The sequence below is a fragment of the Suncus etruscus genome, chromosome 2, assembly GCF_024139225.1.
Source record: "Suncus etruscus isolate mSunEtr1 chromosome 2, mSunEtr1.pri.cur, whole genome shotgun sequence".
Lineage (NCBI taxonomy): Eukaryota > Metazoa > Chordata > Mammalia > Eulipotyphla > Soricidae > Suncus > Suncus etruscus.
This window is the reverse complement of record NC_064849.1, coordinates 13474297-13493894: the sequence shown is the minus strand read 5'-3', so window position 1 is coordinate 13493894 and position 19598 is coordinate 13474297. Positions and strand designations below refer to the sequence as shown.

Below are 19598 nucleotides of genomic sequence, written 5' to 3'. Positions count from 1 at the left end.
AGTTGAATTTAACTCAGCACATATAGTAAACTGAGCACCACCAGGAGAGATCCCTAAGCACAGAGCCAGGAGTAAGCAGAGAGCACACTAAGAAAAGGAAAGGAAAGGGAAAGGGATGGGGAGGGGAGGTGGAGAGGGAGGGGGAGGAGAGAAGAGGGGAGAGGAGGGAAGATAGAGGAGAAGGGAGGGGAGGAGAGGGGAGGGGGAGAGGAGAGGGCAGGGAGGGTGAGAGAGCGGGAGAGGAGGGAAGGAGAGGGGAGGGAGGGAGGGAGGAAGAAAGAAAGGAAGGGTGGGAGGGAGGGAAGGAGGGAGGAAGGAAGGGAGGGAGGAAGGGAGGGAAAATGAATATATAAATGGAAATATAAATGTGTTCAGCCTGTATGGAAACGATATGTATGGGATATGTATATATCCCAAAGCATACGAAACACTAATTTAAAAAGAAATACCATACCTATGATTTTTGCAGCAAGATTTAAATTATTCAACACCTGGAAACAACCCAAAAGCACTATGAAAGAAGCTGTGGTGGGTGTGTGTGTGTGTGTGTGTGTGTGTGTGTGTGTGTGTGTGTGTGTGTGTGTGTGTGTGTGCGCGTCTGTGTGTGTGTGTGTAATTGTGGGCTACTTTCCTATCAGAAATCTTACTTTTTGATACAAGGTGGATAAATCTGGAGTAAAATAAGTCAGAGGAAAAAAAATCAGTATGACTTTGCTTAATACACGGGATATAGATAGAATTAAGGTAATCATGTCCAATAAAAAAAAAACTGATATCACCAAAACAGTCTAGAAAGGGTTGGCTGAAGGCTTCCATTAGACAGTAATTAGGGGATATTGACATTTGAGTGGTAGGTGGTATGTGGGAACATATATTTTGAAGAGTTGTGATGATTTACATTAAAACAAATAAAGGAACAGTGCCTCAATAAAGAAAATAAGTTCACATAAAATCAATGAATTATGGATACTTACTAAAATTTTTTAGTTTTATGGTATCAGAGAAAGAAGCAAACTTTTGTCTCTGGTCTGCTCACAAAGAAAGTAATTTGTGAAATTGTTATAGATCATAATAAGATTTAACAAAAGGAAAAATCTGTCCTAAATATAAGGATAGAAAAGCATTAAAAAGTAATTTTTAAACAGTAAATTTTTAAATGTTAAAGACATTCGAATTATATTCATCAATAGTTTGCTTCTCAACAGTTTATTCAGCTTCATCTATTCAATATACTGTTAGCAAATACTATGCATTCAGTTTTTTTCATAAATTTATTTTTATTCAATTGTATGATAAATCTATTTTATTGAATATTTGTTAAAATCCTTTTCTGTAAATTCTCCATTTTTATAAACAGAACATTATCTTAAGTTACCATAAAAGATCTCACTAGAACAAGATTGACAAGGACATTTCTCAATCTTGAGACATATTATATTGTAGAATAATAACTAGAAATAATAGACATTTAGGAAGTTTCACCAAGTTTTAGAATACCTGTTTAATGTTCACAAATATGTTAAATAATTTTCCTTATTGGCATATTCTGACAACACACCAATAGGTAATTTACCCCATTCATGCAATTTTTCTCTTTACCAAAGAAAGAAGAAACCCTCTGAGGGTGTTTCTAAGACCTCTCATACTTCTTTCAATCAAAATAATATTTTTTTAAAATTTTTAACATTTATTGAGGTGCTTGATTTACAATTCTGTTAAAGATGGTTTTGTACATACATCATGCCAGCACCACATGTGGCTCAGATGCCCACTCCCTCCAAGAACATCCAAAAGGCCCCTCCATTCAATCATTGTCACCTCCAGCTTTCTTACACCAAATTATCAGTTATGTTGCCTTTGACCACCTGTTGCTCCCTTACTGTGTATCTTTAAAGTCCCACAGATGAGAGAGACCATTCTGTAGAAAATAATTCTTTAAAACAAAAACAAAAACTGCTTTTATTGCTTTATCTAAGTAGAAATGGGGAAAGAAGAGGTTCTATTGTTTATTTGTTGGTTTGTTTAATTGATCCAGCATAATCAACGCAATGTCCTAAGTACACAGAAAGTAGTGCATCAGTGACTGGCTGATTAAACTGGGGTTAGTCATTAAACTAGAACTAGTCATTCTCGGACTTTGTCTAATAACTTCATTGTTTTAAAGAGAGTGAAGAAAAAATATTCTACCTAAGTTTAATTACAGTGATTAATCTTGTGTATACTTGCTATCCATACTATGAAACTTGCACAGACAACAGAAAGTATCAAAAATAGCCGACTTACTGATTCTGGAAGGACTTACAAGGAATGCAGCAAACATCTATCTACAGTTTTTGTGAAAGGCACAACCTAGCATTCCCTTCAAAATGTGGGTAGAAAAGTTCCTGGAATCCTGGTAAAGAAGTAAATAAATATTTGTCTTTGATATGTGGGAGCAAGAGAAGCTAGGATGTGGGGCAGAAGGGAACCTTGGTACACTGCTGGGAGGAATGTAATCTACAGTATGAAGATCCTTTAAAAAAATAAGACTGAAAATTCTGTCTGATCTGGCATGGATAAAAATTTTTTTTGAAAAGGTGTTTGCACTCTTGTTCATAGCAGCAGTCAAAATGTCCCTAAAAATGAAATTAACCTAGAAGTCCATGGACAGCTGAATAAAGAAACTGTGGAACACACATAGCCAATGGAATACTTTAAAGAAGAGGAAATAATGCTCATTGGGACAAAGAATAAATCTTCAAACTATTTTTCTAAGTTAAAATAGAAAGTGTAAGGCAATTATTGGATAGTTTCACTCATATTATGAATGAATGTATCCTATTATATAGTATCAAAATATGAACAGCTAAAGCATGTACACTGTCAAGAAATAAAAAAAAAACTCACTCCTAGACTGATGCATATGCTGGTAGTTACCAGGGGGAAAAAGAAAGGGGTGGGGGGAATCTGCAGATGCTCTTTGGGGGTCGTGACCCTAGAACTTTGGTAGTGAGTGCCGTGATAATTACACACAGAGATGTGAAGCTAAACACCAGAAATTTATCACACTGCAAACCCAGTGATGTGTCAATGAACAAAATATAAACAATTTTACAAGACAGTGATGAGGAGGAATTACTGGATGTCCATCAGGTTTAATCAGGTTGTACCCAAGCAGTGAGAAAGAGAAACAAGAGGAGGAACAAAGGTAATTTCTTGAAAAACCCACTTAGTGGGCATCACAGGTCAGTTTCCTCTGCCTGAATCAAAGTTCCTCTTTCCACTTGCTTTGCCTTTTGCTTGAAATACTTAACTCACCACAAATTTGGTAGCAACCTGAATTATCCTTATAGATCTGGAGGTCAGACATCTTCATTTTTCTTCTTCTTCTTCTTTATTTGAACATCTTGATTACATACATGATTGTGATTAGGTTTCAGTCATGTAAAGAACATCCCCTTCACCAGTGCAACATTCCCACCACCAATGTCCCAAATCTCCCTCCATCCCATCCCACCCCCACCTGTACTCCAGAAAGGCTTTCCAGTTCCCTCATTCATTGACTTGATTATGGTAGTTCTCTGTGTATTTATTTCTATAGCTGTACTCACCACTCTTTGTGGTGAGCTTCATGTAGTGAGCTGGTGTTCCAGCCCTCCTCTCATTGTCTCTGAGGATTGTTACAAAAATGACTTAGTTTTCTTAAAACCCATAGATGAATGAGACTATTCTGTGTGTCTCTCTCTCCCTCTGTCTTATTTCACTCAGCATGATAGATTCCATGTACATCCATGTATAGGAAAATTTCATGACTTCATTTCTCCTGATGGCTGCATAATATTTCATTGTGTATATGTACCACAGTTTCTTTAGCCATTTGTCTGTTGAAGGGCATCTTGGTTGTTTCCAGAGCCTGGCTGTGTATAGTGCTGCAATAAATATAGGTGTGAGGAAGGGGTTTTTGTATTGTATTCTTGTGTTCCTGGCTATATCCCTAGGAGTGGAATAGCTGGGTCAAATGGGAGATCAATTTCCAGATTTTGAAGGAATCTCCATATCGCTTTCCATAGAAGCTGTATTAGACGGCATTCCCACCAGCAGTGGATAAGAGTTCCTTTCTCTCCACATCCCCGCCAGCACTGATTGTTCTCATTCTTTGTGATGTGCACCAATCTCTGCGGTGTGAGGTGGTATCTCATCGTCATTTTGATTTGCATCTCCCTGATGATTAGTGATGAGGAGCATTTTTTCATGTGCCTTTTGGCCATTTGTATTTTTTTTTTATCAAAGCGTCTGTTCATTTCTTCTCCCCATTTTTTATGGGATTAGATGTTTTTTTTCTTGTAAAGTTCTGTCAGTGCACTGTATATTTTGGATATTAGCCCCTTATCTGATAGGTGTTGGGTGAATAGTTTCTCCCCCTCGGTGGGTGACTCTTGTATCCTGGGCACTATTTCTTTTGAGGTGCAGAAGCTTCTCAGTTTAATGTATTCCCATCTGTTAATCTCTGCTTCCACTTGTTTGAAAAGTGCAGTTTCCTCCTTGAAGATGCCTTTAGTCTCAATATCATGGAGTGTTTTACCGGCGTGTTGTTCTATATACCTTATGGTAGCCGGTCTGATATCAAGGTCTTTAATTAATTTGGATTTTACCTTCGTACATGATCTTAACTGGAGGTCTATGTTCGCTTTTTTGCAAGTGTCTAACCAGTTCTGCCAGCACCACTTGTTGAAGAGATTTTCCCTGCTCCACTTAGGATTTCTTGCTCCTTTGTCAAAAATTAGGTAATTGTATGTCTGGGGAATGTTCTCTGAGAACTCAACTATTGCACTGATCTGAGGGTCTGTCTTTATTCCAATACCATGCTGTTTTGATAACTATTGCTTTGTAGTACAGTTTAAAGTTGGGGAAAGTAATGCCTCCCATTTTCCTTTTCCCTAGGAGTGCTTTAGCTATTCGAGGGTGATTATTGTTCCAGATGAACTTTAAGTGTTTGATCCACTTCTTTGAAGAATGTCATGAGTATTTTTAAGGGGATCGCATTAAATCTGTATAATTCTTTGGGGAGTATTGCCAATTTAATGATGTTAATCCTGCCAATCCATGAGCAGGGTATGTGTTTCCATTTCCATGTGTCCTCTCTTATTTCTTGGAGCAGGGCTTTATGGTTTTCTTTGTATAGGTCCTTCACGTCATTGGTCAAGTTGACGCCAAGATATTTGAGTTTTTGTGGCACTATTGTGAATGGGATTGCCTTCCTGACTTCCATCTCTTCCCTATCATTATTGGTGTATAAAAAGGCCATTGATTTCTGTAGGTTGATTTTGTAGCCTGCCACCTTGCTATATGAATCTATTCTTTCTAGAAGCTCTTTGGTAGAGTCTTTAGGGATTTCTAAGTAGAGTATCATGTCGTCTGCAAACAATGAGAGCTTGACTTCTTCCTTTCCTATCTGGATTCCATTGATATCTTTTTCTTGCCTGATTGCTATAGCAAGAACTTCCAGTACTATGTTGAAGAGGAGTGGTGAGAGTGGACAGCCTTGTCTTGTACCAGAATTTAGAGGGAAGGCTTTTAGTTTTTCTCCATTGAGGATAAAATTTGCCATTGGCTTGTGGTAGATGGCTTCAACTAGATTGAGAAAGGTTCCTTCCATTCCCATCTTGCTGAGAGTTTTGATCAAGAATGGGTGTTGGACCTTATCAAATGCTTTCTCTGCATCTATTGATATGATCATGTGATTTTTATTTTTTTTGTTGTTGATGTTGTGTATGATGTTGATAGATTTATGGATGTTAAACCATCCTTGCATTCCTGGGATGAAACCTACTTGGTCCTAGTGTATGATCTTCTTGATGATGCATTGGATCCTATTTGCCAGGATTTTGTTGAAGATCTTTGCATCAGCATTCATCAGGGATATTGGTCTGTAATATTCTTTTTTGGCAGCGTTTCTGTCTGGTTTTGGTATCAAGGTGATGTTGGCTTCATAAAAGCTGTTTGGCAGTGTTCCCTTTTTTTTCAATTTTATGGAAGAGCTTGGCTAGCATTGGTAGTAGCTCCTCTTGAATGATTTGAAAAAATTTATTAGGAAAACCATCTGGGCCTGGTCTTTTCTTTTTGGGCAGATGTTTGATTACAGTTTCAATTTCCTCAGTAGTGATGAGGGTGTTTAGATATGTTACATCCTCCTTACTTAAATGTGGAAGGTTATAAGTGTCCAAGAATTTTTCCATTTCTTCTAGGTTCTCATGTTTAGTAGCATAAAGTTTCTCAAAGTAGTCTCTGATGACCTTTGGTACTCTGCAATTTCTGTCGTGATCTCCCCCTTTTCATTTCTAATACAGGTTATCAGATTTCTCTCTCTCTCTTTCTTTGTGAGTTTTGCCAATGGTCTATCAATCTTCTTTATTTTTTCAAAGAACCAGCTTCTGCTTTCTTTGATCTTTCGAATTGTTTTTTGGTTTTCCACTTCATTGAGTTCTGCTTTCAGCTTTGTTATTTCCTTCTGTCTCCCTATTTTTGATTCCTTTTGTTGGTCATTTTCTAATCTTTTGAGCTGCGTCATTAAGTTATTTAGGTATGCTTCTTCTTCCTTCCTGATATGTGCTTGTAGAACTATAAATTTTCCTCTCAGGACCGATTTTGCTGTGTCCCATAGATTCTGACAGTTTGTGTCTTCATTATCATTTGTTTCCAGGAAAGTTTTGATTTTCTTTTTGATTTCATCTCAGACCCACTGGTTGTTCAGTAGCAGGCTGTTTAATTTCCAATTGTTAAAGCTTTTAGTCTGTGTGGCTTTTTAGTTCACATCTTATTTCAGAGCCTTGTGGTCAGCAAAGATAGCCTGCAAGATTTCTATCCTTTTGATTTTATGAAGGTATGTTTTATGTGTCAGCATGTAGTCTATTCTGGAGAATGACCCATGTACATTGGAAAAGAATGTGTATCCAGGTATTTTGGGATGGAGTGTCCTGTATAAATCTACTAGTCCTCTTTCTTCCATAACTCTCTTCAGGGCTAGTATGCATTTGTTGGGTTTCAGTCTGGTTGACCTATCAAGTGTTGACATGGCGTGTTGAGTTCTTCGACAATGATTGTGTTATTATTGATTTCTTCTTTCAGATTTGTCAATAATTGTATTAGATAATTTGCAGGTCTCTCATTGGGTGCATATGTTTAATAGTCTGATTTCTTCCTGTTGCACATATCCCTTAGTTAGTACATAGTGTCCATCTTTGTCCCTTACCACTTTTCTGAGTATAAAGTTGGTGTCATCAGATATTAATATGTCCACCCCAGTTTTTTTGAGGATGTTGTTTGCTTGGATGATTTTCCTCCAGCCATTGATTTTGAGTCTATGTTTGTTCTGACTATTCAAATGTGTTTTTTGTAGGCAGCAGAAGGTTCGATTCATCTTTTTGACTCATTTTGCCACTCTGTGTCTTTTAATTGGTGAATTTAAGCCATTGACATTGAGGGAGATGATTGCCATAGGATTTAATGTCATCTTTGTAGATAAGTTTGCTGTGTTTGTTGGTCTCTCTTGTCTTAGAGTAGACCTGTCAGTTTTTCCTTTAAGGCTGGTTTATCATCTGTGAAGTTTCTAAGCTGTTGTTTATCCATGAAGCTGTGTAGTCTTCCTTTAAACCTGAACGTGAGTCGGGCTGGGTGCAGTATTCTCAGTGAGGCATTCATTTCATTCAGTCTTGTCACAATATCCCACCACTGTCTTCTGGCCTTGAGAGTTTCTTGTGACATGTCTGCTGTAAATCTTAGGGATGCTCCTTTGAATGTAATTTCCCTTTTTGATCTTGCTGCTTTCAGTATTCTATCTCTATCTATGGGATTTGTTATTGTAATGAGGATATGTCTTGGGGTGTTTTTCTTTGGGTCTCTTTTAGCTGGTACTCTTCGGGCATGCAGGATTTGATTGCATGTAGTCTTTAACTCTGGGAGTATCTCTTTGATGATGTCTTTGACAGTTGATTCTTCCTGAAGATTCCTTCCTGGGTTCTGGGACTCCAATGGTTCTTATGTTGTTTCTGTTGAGTTTATCAAAGACTTCTATTTTCATCCGTTCGCATGCCTTGAGTACTTTTTCCATTGCCTGTTCATTTGCCTTAAGGTTCTTTTCCAATTTCTTCTGTTGTGTTGAGCTTTTCTGCATCACATCTTCCAGTACTCCAATTTTTGCCTCAGCTGCTAATATCCTATTGGCGAGGCTATCCATTGAGGTTTTCAGTTGAGCAACCGTGTTTTTCAGATCTGTTATTTCAGTTTGGAGTTTTCTGATTTCTCTCTTTGTGTTCTCTTCATATCGATCTATGTTTGTTTGTTTTTTTTAGTTCTACGAACATATTCCATATTTCTATTCTAAACTCCTTCTCTGAAAGGTTAATCAGGTGGTTGGAATTTACTAGGTCATCCGAGCTTTCGTCTTCATTCTCTGTGGATGGTGTTTGCCTGCGAGGTTTCCCCATTGTCATGCTTATAGTGTGGTTTTTCCTGCGTGTTGTGGTGGGGTTCATTGGTTAGAAAGAGTGCGCAGCCATGAAGGGAACTCTTCTGCTGCCCCTAGTTGACACTCCTCAGAGTGAACAAAGGCACAGCAGGGTGGAGCCTCCACAGGCCAGAGACCTCAGTTTATTGGACAGCGACCCCGCAGCCAGAATGTACTTACTCAGCAGCTTCAAAATGCAGTTTTTGGGGGGTGCGCTCCCTAGGCCTCTGAGGATTCAGAATTCTCTTCAGAATCCCTCTTCGGGGATTCAGAAGCACAGGCAGACAGGCGTAGAAGTTTCCCCTGAAGTCCTCAGAGTCTATTTTAAAGTCTTGACTTTAAGAAAACCATAGATATTTAAAAGTTATTTATATATTCAAACCACTTATATAAATTTTTATAAAATAATACTTAACTGTTCAGAATGATTTAAGAAAATTATATTGGGTTTATTGGCCACACCTAATGTGCTCAGGGTCTACACCTGGCTCTATCACTTCCAGAGGGATATATGAAATCATATATGGTGCCAGATCAAATCCTATTGGTTGCATTAAAGGAAAGTGCCTTACCCACCATACTATCTCTCTAGTTCTCTGATAATTAAAAATTTCATGAGTAATTATACAATTTCTAGCAAGTCTCAGCTCCATACAATGCTAACAGGACTAGATAGCTCTTAGTTAACTTAAGATAACTTAAAACGATCTTTAGATTACTTTAAAAGCTTTTAATTTTACAAAAAGCTGATCTCAATTTTAAAAATACATTTGTCCTTTAATTAGTTGAAAGTAATTAATTTGGTTTTGCATAAGAACACTACCAACATTAAAGCTTAACTTTTAAAATTCTTGTCAAATTGATTTGCTATAATTTAACTACATAAAACAGTCTCTTCATTCACTGCTTCTTTCATTAACATTTTGGCAAATCTTATTTCACATTATGACCTGTTTATTTCTCTCACAAAAAAGGAGTAGTTCTTATAGAAATAGTTCCCTTATGTTTATTACCTTTAAATTCCATGTATTAATGTAGAACCCTTAACCCAGTGAATTATATTTTCTCATTGTTACAGGAGCATCATTTTTGTTTGTTTTGTTTTGTTTTTGGGGGGGTCACATCCGGCAGTTCAGGGGTTACTCTTGGCTCTGTACTCAGAAATCACTCCTGGCAGGCACAGGGATTGTATGGGATGCTGGGATTCAAACCATATCCTACCTGAATCAGCTGAATGCAAGGCAAACACCCTACAACTGTGCTATCTCTCTGGCACCCAGAAGCATCATTTTAGATTAGAAGATTCAAAAGTAAACTTTCTAGAGAATCTATTTCCTTATAATACCATTTTCTAGCTACCACACTTTTTTTTATTAATAAGAAACCCAAAGTAAACCTACTTTAAAAAGTAAATTCTGATTAAAAAATCAAATAGATATTAATAACTTTCTACTACTAAATTTAGTGAAACTTGGCTTTTTTAATGCTTTGGGAGGGGCCAGAGTGATAGCACAGTGGTATGGCATTTGCCTTGCAGGATGTCAACCCAGGACCAACCCAGGTTCAATTCCTGGTGTCCTATATGGTGCCTAGAGCCTGCCTGGAGCAATTTCTGAGCACAGAGCCAGGAGTAACCCCTAAGAGCTTCTGGATGTGGCCAAAAATAAGAGTGGTTTGGGAAACTAAATAGAGGATCAAATCCAGAAAGAACTATCTTGGGCTGGAGAAACAGTACAATGGTGAAGTCATTTGCCTTATACGCATCTGACCCAGGATGTATCTCCTACAACACATATTGTCCTGAGCCTTGCCAGGAGAAATCCTCTAAGCACAAGAGTCAAGAGTAAGGTCTGAGCAAGGCCATGTGTCATTAAAAACATAGCCTTCCTAAGTTTATACAGTAAGATTGTCTTGCATGAAATAATCCTTTCAATTTTTTTCCATAATTTAATCAGATTCTAAAACCCCAAAACATCTGAACCACTAATTAGTTCTAGAAACATCTTTCTCATTCATTTAAACCTGACTTTTAGACAAATTTATGTGATCAGAAAACTTGAGGTTTACTACATAATTTGGGTTTAACATAAATGATCCATTTTGAGCTTTTCTTTCTCTTGTTACTAGAAATTCATGATACAAAGTCAGTAGGGTTTTTTGAAGGTGACATAAATTGATTTTTATTAAATTTAGAACAAATAACATTATAATATAAAATATGATATGTGATGTATATAAAATTATGATATCATAATATTATGATAATTCTTAAGACATGTATGTATCAAAGTCAGGCCTTTAAAGGCTTTTGGCAATAAAAATTAACATAGATCACATTTCTTGAAAACATTGAATTAGATTAGTTTCTATTTCTATCTCTTATTCTAAGAAATAATTCATATTGGTGTGTTTCAAATAATATCTATATTAATTTAAGACTTGAGGTGAAAATTAGGTGGATACATAATAAAAACAAACACAACTAGAGATCTCTTCTTTTTTATTTAACATGTATCTCATTGTAAAATATAAAAATCACTAAGACATATTAAATAACTAAAAAATATGTTTATGTCCTTTCATGGTGAAATTTTAAACCTGATGTAAAAATAGCACAATTTCTGTGTTTTATCTTAAAAATAGAAACCTGGGCCATTAATTCAATTGTCTTTTTCTTTTTTAAATATAAGTTAAGTAGGTTCTCTAGATAAATTGCAATGCTGGTTTAGCAAAGAAAAACCCTTATCTTTTAAAAGAAAAAAAAAAGATCAGTATCTGTATGCTAGTTTTTAACTTGACCAAAATTTTCGTGACTTGGCTATTATTGTTTTAAAGACCCTTTTTAAATATCAAGTTTCTATAACATAAGCAGAAAAATTCTTCGCAATTTTAGAAAACTGAGAATCATTTCACAGATAAACAATTGACCATTTCCCTTGAGGGTAGTTGATAAACAAGTTCCTTCTTTGTTCAAGGCATAATTTTGTGAACAAACGAAGTTCTCAAAATGACAGGGGGTTGAAAGAAGATGGTGACACAAAAGAAAAATTAGACAGTAAATGGACTAAAATCTAGTCTCTTCTTTCTGTTGTTCATTGATTCTAATTATCTAATTTGATTTCTTTTTCCTTTTTCTAAATTTGTAGGCTTGAATTTAGCACATTTTAGAAGTTCAAAAGAGCCACCTAGTGGCCACCAAAACCTTAAGGGTCTAATGGGCCGGATTTATTGATAAGAATTTTGTTTTGTTTTATTTTGCTTTTCGGGCCACACCCGTTTGATGCTCAGGGGTTACTCCTGGCTAGGCGCTCAGACATTGCCCTTGGCTTGGGGGGACCATATGGGACGCTGGGGGATCGAACCCCCATCCTTCCTTGGCTAGCGCTTGCAAGGCAGACACCTTACCTCTAGAGCCACCTTCCCAGCCCCGATCAGAATTATTTTAAAGCAATGCCTTAATCTGTGATTTTTAAGTCTGAGTAATATCTTTTCATTTGAGAAATTCCCTGAGGCTATACAAGGTAATTCTTTACACTTCCCTGTTTCTTTTAACTCATTTAATCTTTTCCCAATAAGAAATTTAGATTGATAACTCTACATTTTTATTCTTATAATAAGCAATATAGAGGTTTTCTAATTTAGCATTCATTTTGTTAGGCCATAATCACAAAAACACAGAACCGACCTAGCAACAATACCAGTGAACACTCATCATACGTATTTTTGATATTATATTTACACCAAAGTAATTTTACTGGACCAGAATAATTCAGCCTTGCAGGTAGCCCACCAGAATTCAATCTCCAGCACTCTATGATCTCCTGAACACCCCCACCCCAGAACTAATACCTGAGCTTAGAGATAGGAGTAAACCCTATATATTTCCAGGAGTAGTCAAAAAATAAAAATGTATTCACAATAAAGCATATCACAAAGAAAAGATTAAGCACACATTAATAGTTTTTTTTTTTTATTAAGCCTTAAATCCCTTAGAACACGAACTATAACTGAAAAGGAAGATTTTATAAAGCTTGAGCAGTGTTTTGTTTTACAGAACTTCTCAAGATGAACAGAAATTTTGTCCAGTTGGCAGGTGGTATATAGATGTGTCTATAATAAACTCATTTTATGGGAGAAGATTTTATGACTTTTATATTAAATTTTTAAAATATTAAGGCATAATGATATGCATAGTTATTTATAGTTGATTGTTAGTTGTACCATTTTCCAACACCAATCCCACAACCAGTGTTGACTTCTCTCCACCACCTAGTGTCCTCAGGATCTTTAACACCTGCCAATATGCCTCCTTGAACAAATTTCAAGTTGGTTATAAAGTGGCAATGGTGTGAATAGTTTTAAAATAATGCCCATCAAAGTTTTCAGATATTTATTTTTCAATATTTCCTTATCAATAGCTTTTTTGCCTTAGTTTTTTTTTAATATGGAATGCTTCACGAATTTGCATGTCATCCTTGTGCAGAGACCATGCTAATCGTCTCTGTATAGTTCCAATTTTAGTATATGTGCGGCTGAAGCGAGCATGCCTTAGTTTTTATTTAAAAATTTACCTTATAGGGCCCGGAGAGATAGCACAGCGATATTTGCCTTGCAAGCAACCGATCCAGGACCAAAGGTGGTTGATTCGAATCCCAGTGTCCCATATGGTCCCCCGTGTCTACCAGGAGCTATTTCTAAGCCAGGAGTAACCCCTGAGCACCGCCGGGTGTGACCCAAAAACTAAAAAAAAAAATTTCTTATAATAATAGCTCAGAAAACAGAACCTCCAGGTAAAAATATCTTTACCCGAAATTCATGACTGGAAAAACAACATAAAGTAAAATAATAAGAACCCAAATTTCTAACCATGGAAAACAATAAAACAGTACCTCACTAAGTTAGTGAGCAAAAATATTAACATAGGAGGTTGAACTATCCCTAAGTTGCTCAATAAATTCTCAGACAATGACTTTAGCAACACCATTGAGAGATAGAACAATTTTCACAAGTTTTCTTCTTCCAAACAATTATTTGATAATTCCATTTGCCATTATGTTGTAATAGGAAATATAAAGTAAATTATGTTTTACTGCCAAGGGCGCAGGTTTTGTTGGTGTATGGGAAACTGGATCATTGGTGAAGGGAAGGTCACTTTGTTCGTGGGATTGGTGTTCAAACATTGAATGCCTGAAACAACTGTGTTATGAACAACTTTGTAAATCACAGTGTATAAATAAAGTTTTAAACAAAAAATAAAAAAGTCAGAGACATAACACAGTCAACAATCTAAACATAGCATACAGGGAGATATTTTTCCTGCGTCCACCCAAAATGAGAAAGAAAAACCTCACCATTCCATTCCATCAGACACTTAGAAAATTAACTTTTATCTTTTAGTAAAACATCTAGATTCTCTTTATCAGCTTTCAGAAACAAGGAGTGTCTAACCTAAAATATTTCTCTTGACTGGCTCACCAAATTGTTACTCAGAAATGGAAATTCCCTTACCCCTCAGAGTGTCTCTTTGGCAGAATAAGTAATCAAATAGCATCTGACAGATTATTAAATAAAAAACAATGTATGATTATTAGACCTTAATTTTATTTAATACAAAGATCATCCCTGGTTTTTTTGTATCTGTTTATTTACAACTTGGTTTTATCCCAAAACAGAGATTGTCATATATGTAAACCTGGTGGGACAAGCTCAGGATAACTTGAGCAAACTGGCCTTACTTTACTTTGTCCTTACTCCTCTAACTGGGAATGGTCACTTGACTCTATAAAAAAAGTTCTGACAAGCAATTTGCTCTCCATATAAGTAGAAGATTGTCATACTATATGTGTTTCACCCTTAGTCTGATTTGAATTATTTCATGTGCAACCCTGATTCAGACTTGTTCACCAGGAGTTGGAGAAAAAGCAAGTGGGGTGATTTTACATATAAGTATGGATAACTTATATGGTGGTTGTTTTGGTTTGATTTGATTTTTGGGCTACTCCTGGCAGTGGTCAGGGGTTCCTGGATCAGCACTCAGGAAACACTCCTGACAGGCTCAGGGGACCATATGGGATACTGATATTGACCCCAAGTCGGCTGCATGCAAGGCAAGTGCCCTAACTGCTATGGCTATGACTCCAGCAACTGGTTGTAAACTTTAAAGTAAACCAGGACAAATCAGGGATATTTATCCTTTCTTAAGGATTTTGGATATCTGAGAAAGGCAGACATTTCACAAGGTAAGGAGGAAATTGGCCCCATCTTTTTTTTAATATATTTTTTATTTAAGTTACAGTCACAAACAGAACACCCCCTTTCACCAGTGTAACATCCCCTCTCCCCCCCTTCCCATCCCCTGCCTGTATTTGAGACAGGCATTCCACTACAGTTATTTTTTTTAAGTTCAGTAAATTGTATTTTTCTTCCTTAAAGAATAATAGTAAAAAAATATAGTAAAGTTGTGATAGTGGCAATCGCCAATGTTTGCATAGGTCCAGAAAAATGGAGAAAATGGAAAAAAATCTTTGACCTGATTACAAAAAGGCCTCATCCCAGAAGTTTATTGGCATAAGACTGACTCTGAGTTCCAGACATACCAGTCTGTCCAACCTGAGTCATTCTCCGTGGTCCCAGTGAAACTTTTTTACACTTTAGCTATTGTTGGTATCAGATTCTTATATTTAAAGATTCTGGATTCTGTGCATTTCTTTCATTGATGTCAGGCTAATGTGGAGCATCCTCTAGTTTCAGCATCCCATTAAATGCGGAGCAATCTGCCTTGCAAGCAGGCTGTTGCTGAGTCCTCTGGGTGTTGAGAGCACTCTTTGGAGTAAGTCAATGCCAAAGCAGTGGTAGGTCTTCCCTGGTTAAGGCTTCAATCCTGGAAATGTTATAGACAATTGTGGTTGTTTCCAGAGATGGTATCAATTGTTCAGGTGTGTGTGGGCAATGCCCATTCTTCTGAGGCCTAAGCCAAATCATTATGACAATGTTCAGGGTATAAGGCCTAATTGCATTACCAAATTTGTGCTCCCATCTCTATTAGATAAGAACTTGCTTGCATATGTATTATTTTCCCATTTTAATGTGCCTATGCAAAAGAGAAGCAATGCCAAAAGATATTGTTGGTGCATCTGGGGGCTGACAAATAAAGTCCAACATTTCCCATAACTTGGTTCAAACATGAAATCTATACAGAGATACTCTTCTACCAGTATTGCTTATAAAACAGATCTCAAAGGGGGAAAATCAAACAATCAAATAACAAAACCAGTGGGCAAAATTGTCATTATATGAGGATATTCGAAAAGAGTTATAGATGTTAAAGGAATACATCTGAGATATACAAAGGAGATACACGTGTCCCTCTTATGCTTTAGAAATAGTCAAGAGGGAGGGTGTTGTTTCTGAGACACCACTTTGGTCTGTGAAAGTGCACATGGATCCATGTCCTCCTCGTGTTGCCTGCTGAAGCTTCTGACTCCCCAAGAGGCATTTGCTTCCTAATTGCTGGAAGTTGGAAGTTCACCAGTCCCCTCCCAGCCCCTTGCAGAAACTAGGAAGCCTTGGGTCTCTTTTAAATTGCACCTCACTGGAACCCACTTGCTGGGACGCTGAACAGGTGTCCAGGAATAACCCTGGGGAATGGGAGGAAGGAGAGAGAAGGCTGTGGGGGGCAGCTGAGGCTGCATCTTCCCCTTAGCTTGGCCAAAAAGCCTACAGCATGGAGCCTTGCCGTGACGTGTTGCCTGCTGAAGCTTCAGACTCCACCAAAAAAAATTACTGTGAACGATATGTAATCCTTCTTGGCCAAAACAAAAATCATTAGTACAGAAAAATGGTTAAATGTGGGGTAAGAGGAGATGGGAGTGAGGGAGTAAAGGAATAACACGGGCTCCAATACGGCTTTCAGATTATGACAAACAGATGAAACACAATGATATCCAAATTTTTGTCAATATATTCCGTGCGGGGGCACACGCCCCTGCGTGGTTTCACACTAGACAGGTTTAGTAAGGAAAATTCTCTGGTAATTCCTGAAGCCAGAACCTATTGCGCTGCTATTCCCATCTTGCTGGCTTGCTCAGGCATGTGGCCCAGGGGAAGCCCTGGAGTTCCAGAGGAAGGAGGTAGAGGGGTGCTGGGGTGACCCATGTCCCGCACCCCTTACTAGTCCTGGTTAAAGAGGCCCTTACTAGTCCTGGTTAAAGAGGTCCGTACTAGTCCTGGTTAAAGCTGCCCATGCTGACAGAACCTCCCAGATCCCAGGAAGAAAAGAGATCCTTCGAGAGTTGGAAGGGCAGAAGGTCAAAGCCCCCACCCCAGACCCTCCCTCTGGAGCCTGGAGGGAAATGGGGAAAGCCTAGGGAAACCAATAAGCTCCTCCAAGGGACCCACAGCGCTGGCTTGCCCAGGCATGTGGCCAAGGAAAGCCCTGAAGTTCCGGAGGAAGGAGGTAGAGGGGTGCTCTAGTGACCCATGTCCCGCACCCCTTCCTAGGCCTGGTTAAAGAGGCCTTTGGCATGGCAGAGGGCTGCCAAACCCCATGCTGGCAGAACCTCCCGGTTCCCAGGCCCCATCTTTTAAATCTGACACTTCCTCACCTAGCAAGTACATGTTCACTAAATATATTTATATAATCATATATATGATATATATAATCATAACATAATCATATATATATATATGGGCCCAGAGAGATAGCACAGCTGCGTTTGCCTTGCAAACAGCCCATCCAGGACCAAAGGTGGTTGGTTCGAATCCCGGTGTCCCATATGATCCCTCATGCCTGCCAGGAGCTATTTCTGAGCAGACAGCCAGGAGTAACCCCTGAGCATCGCCGGGTGTGGCCCAAAAACCAAAAAAAAAAAAATCATATATATATATTTATATAATCATATATATATTTGCTTACAATTTGATTACTTATCCAGCCAAAGAGACACCCTGAGGGGTGGAGAAATTTCCATTTCTGAGTAACAATTTGGTGAGCCAGTCAAGAGAAACTTTATAGGTTAGGTTACATATATATATGATACCTCAAGAACTAGTGTTGTTAGGGTCATCAAGTATAGAAAATATGTTTTCTTTTATGAATTTAGGAAAATAACCAATTACCAGAAGCGAAAGAGCTTTTGTTCAGCCTAAATTTCTTTCACTGTTCATAATCTGAAATAATAAGCATTCTTAAATAATGGTCCTGATTTTATTGATAATGAAGTCTGCAAGTTGAAAAAAGAGCCACAGACTGAGGATGTAATCACAATCACTGGGTAAGATTGTTTCCTTCACTCCTGGCTGACCTGCCATGATATTGTCACTGAAGTCAGGGTCCCAGAAAATCAAATTATTAAAATTGTGGTTTTTGTTTTGTTTTGTTTTGTTTTGGGATTTATTTTTGCTTTTTAGGCCACACCCGGTAATGCTCAGGGCTTACTTCTGGCTATGAGCTCAGGAATCACTCCTGGCTTGGGGGACTATATGGGAAGCCAGGGGATCGAACAGTGATCCATCTTAGGTTAGTGCATTCAAGGCAAATGCCCTACCGCTTGCACCACCGCTCTGACCCCAGATTATTAAAATTGTGGTCTTTTTGCATGGTTGTGGACTCTAAGGCCATGCCAAACTCACTGAGGCAGTCAATAGACTGCATCTGAGACCCATGTTATCTACACAGCCTGGTGGATCTACACCCACCATATTTCACGGAGTTGTATGCCCAAGCTGAGTGAGTCAAGTTTATGCCCCCCACAAGAAAAAGACATGTTGTTCCCAGCTTTGAGCCAGGTCCTAGATTCTTTATCTCATTCACAGGAAAGAAAAAAATTCATAAAACAGATAATGAAGCAGAAATCTTTTACTAAAGAAAATCAGACATATTCAAGAATGAAAAATGCACAGAGAAAAGCACATAAAAGAAAGGAAAGAAATTTATAGGTCAACGGTAAGGATTCAGGTATCTCTGTTAATGAGATACCCTACTACCTTGAAAAGTTGATAGTCTAGTAGTATTTCTTGGTTTTATAACTTCATGAAATTCGTTTATGACTCCATGAAATTCATTGCCACCAAACGTGATTGCCTCCTTCAATTTCTTCCAAGGTCCATAGACATCACTGACCCTTAGTTTTCTACATCAACATTTATCAACTGCTTTAAAACTATAGATTGATGTCAGTCTTTTGTCATTACTGTGGCAAACCAGTGATTTTTTTTTCTCTTCCTAACCCTGCAGACTAGCACCAATACATGAACTAGCATTTGAAAACACTGGCCTACATCAAAAGCAAACTGTGAGCGTGTGTGTGTGTGTGTGTGTGTGTGTGTGTGTGTGTGTGTGTGTGTGTGTGTGTGTGTGTGTGTGTGTGTTGGGGGGGATGCGGGACATGAAACAGTGCTTGGGATTTACTCCTGCTTCTGTACTAAGGGATTATTCCTAGTTGGGCTGAGAGACCATAGCTGATGTAGGGGAATAAACCCAAGTCAATCATGTGCACAAAAAGTGTCCTTTTTGCTGGCCTAAAATACTGAGCATAACATGAAACATTTGTCTGAACCTTTCCTGTACCTCTGATGAGACTGACTCGACAGATTTTTTTTTTAATTTAAGAAACAATTGGTGAGTGGATTCCTTATGCTTTGAGAGGAATACTCAAGAGCCTTAATAAGTCTATTATAATTATTAAAAAAATAAAAATCATTTTGAGGCATTGAAACCCAAGTGGTCAGAAATGTTCTTTTTCCTGTCCTAGTTATTTTCTCTTAACTTAGGAAAGTACCCACTCTTTCCCCCATTTACTTTTATTTAAAAAAAAAAAGTAATGAAAAAACAAATACAATTTGTTATTGTTTCTTCATTATCATGAGCTACTTTTGTTTTTTCTTTGTTTTTGTTTTTGAACCACAGTGATGCTTAAGGGTTGGCTCTGAGCTCAGAAATTACTCCTGTCAAGCTTTGGGGGCAATATGGATGCCAGGGATCAAACCTATGCCAGCTGCTTGGAAGGCAAACGCCCTAACTGTTGTACTATTGCTCTGGCCCCAAGATATTTTTTCTTGACATCCCAGATCCCTTATCACAAAATGTATATTCCTGTTCACTTCAATTTTGTTTTTG

The 19598-nt window shown here is 37.8% G+C and overlaps 1 non-coding gene across 1 annotated transcript; it reads right to left on the bottom strand.

Annotated features, from left to right (window-relative positions):
• Positions 1-12920: 12920 nt before the first annotated feature.
• LOC126002208 (U6 spliceosomal RNA) lies at positions 12921-13025 on the bottom strand. The gene has a single exon (XR_007492973.1). It is a non-coding gene; the product is annotated as a U6 spliceosomal RNA (small nuclear RNA).
• Positions 13026-19598: the final 6573 nt, after the last annotated feature.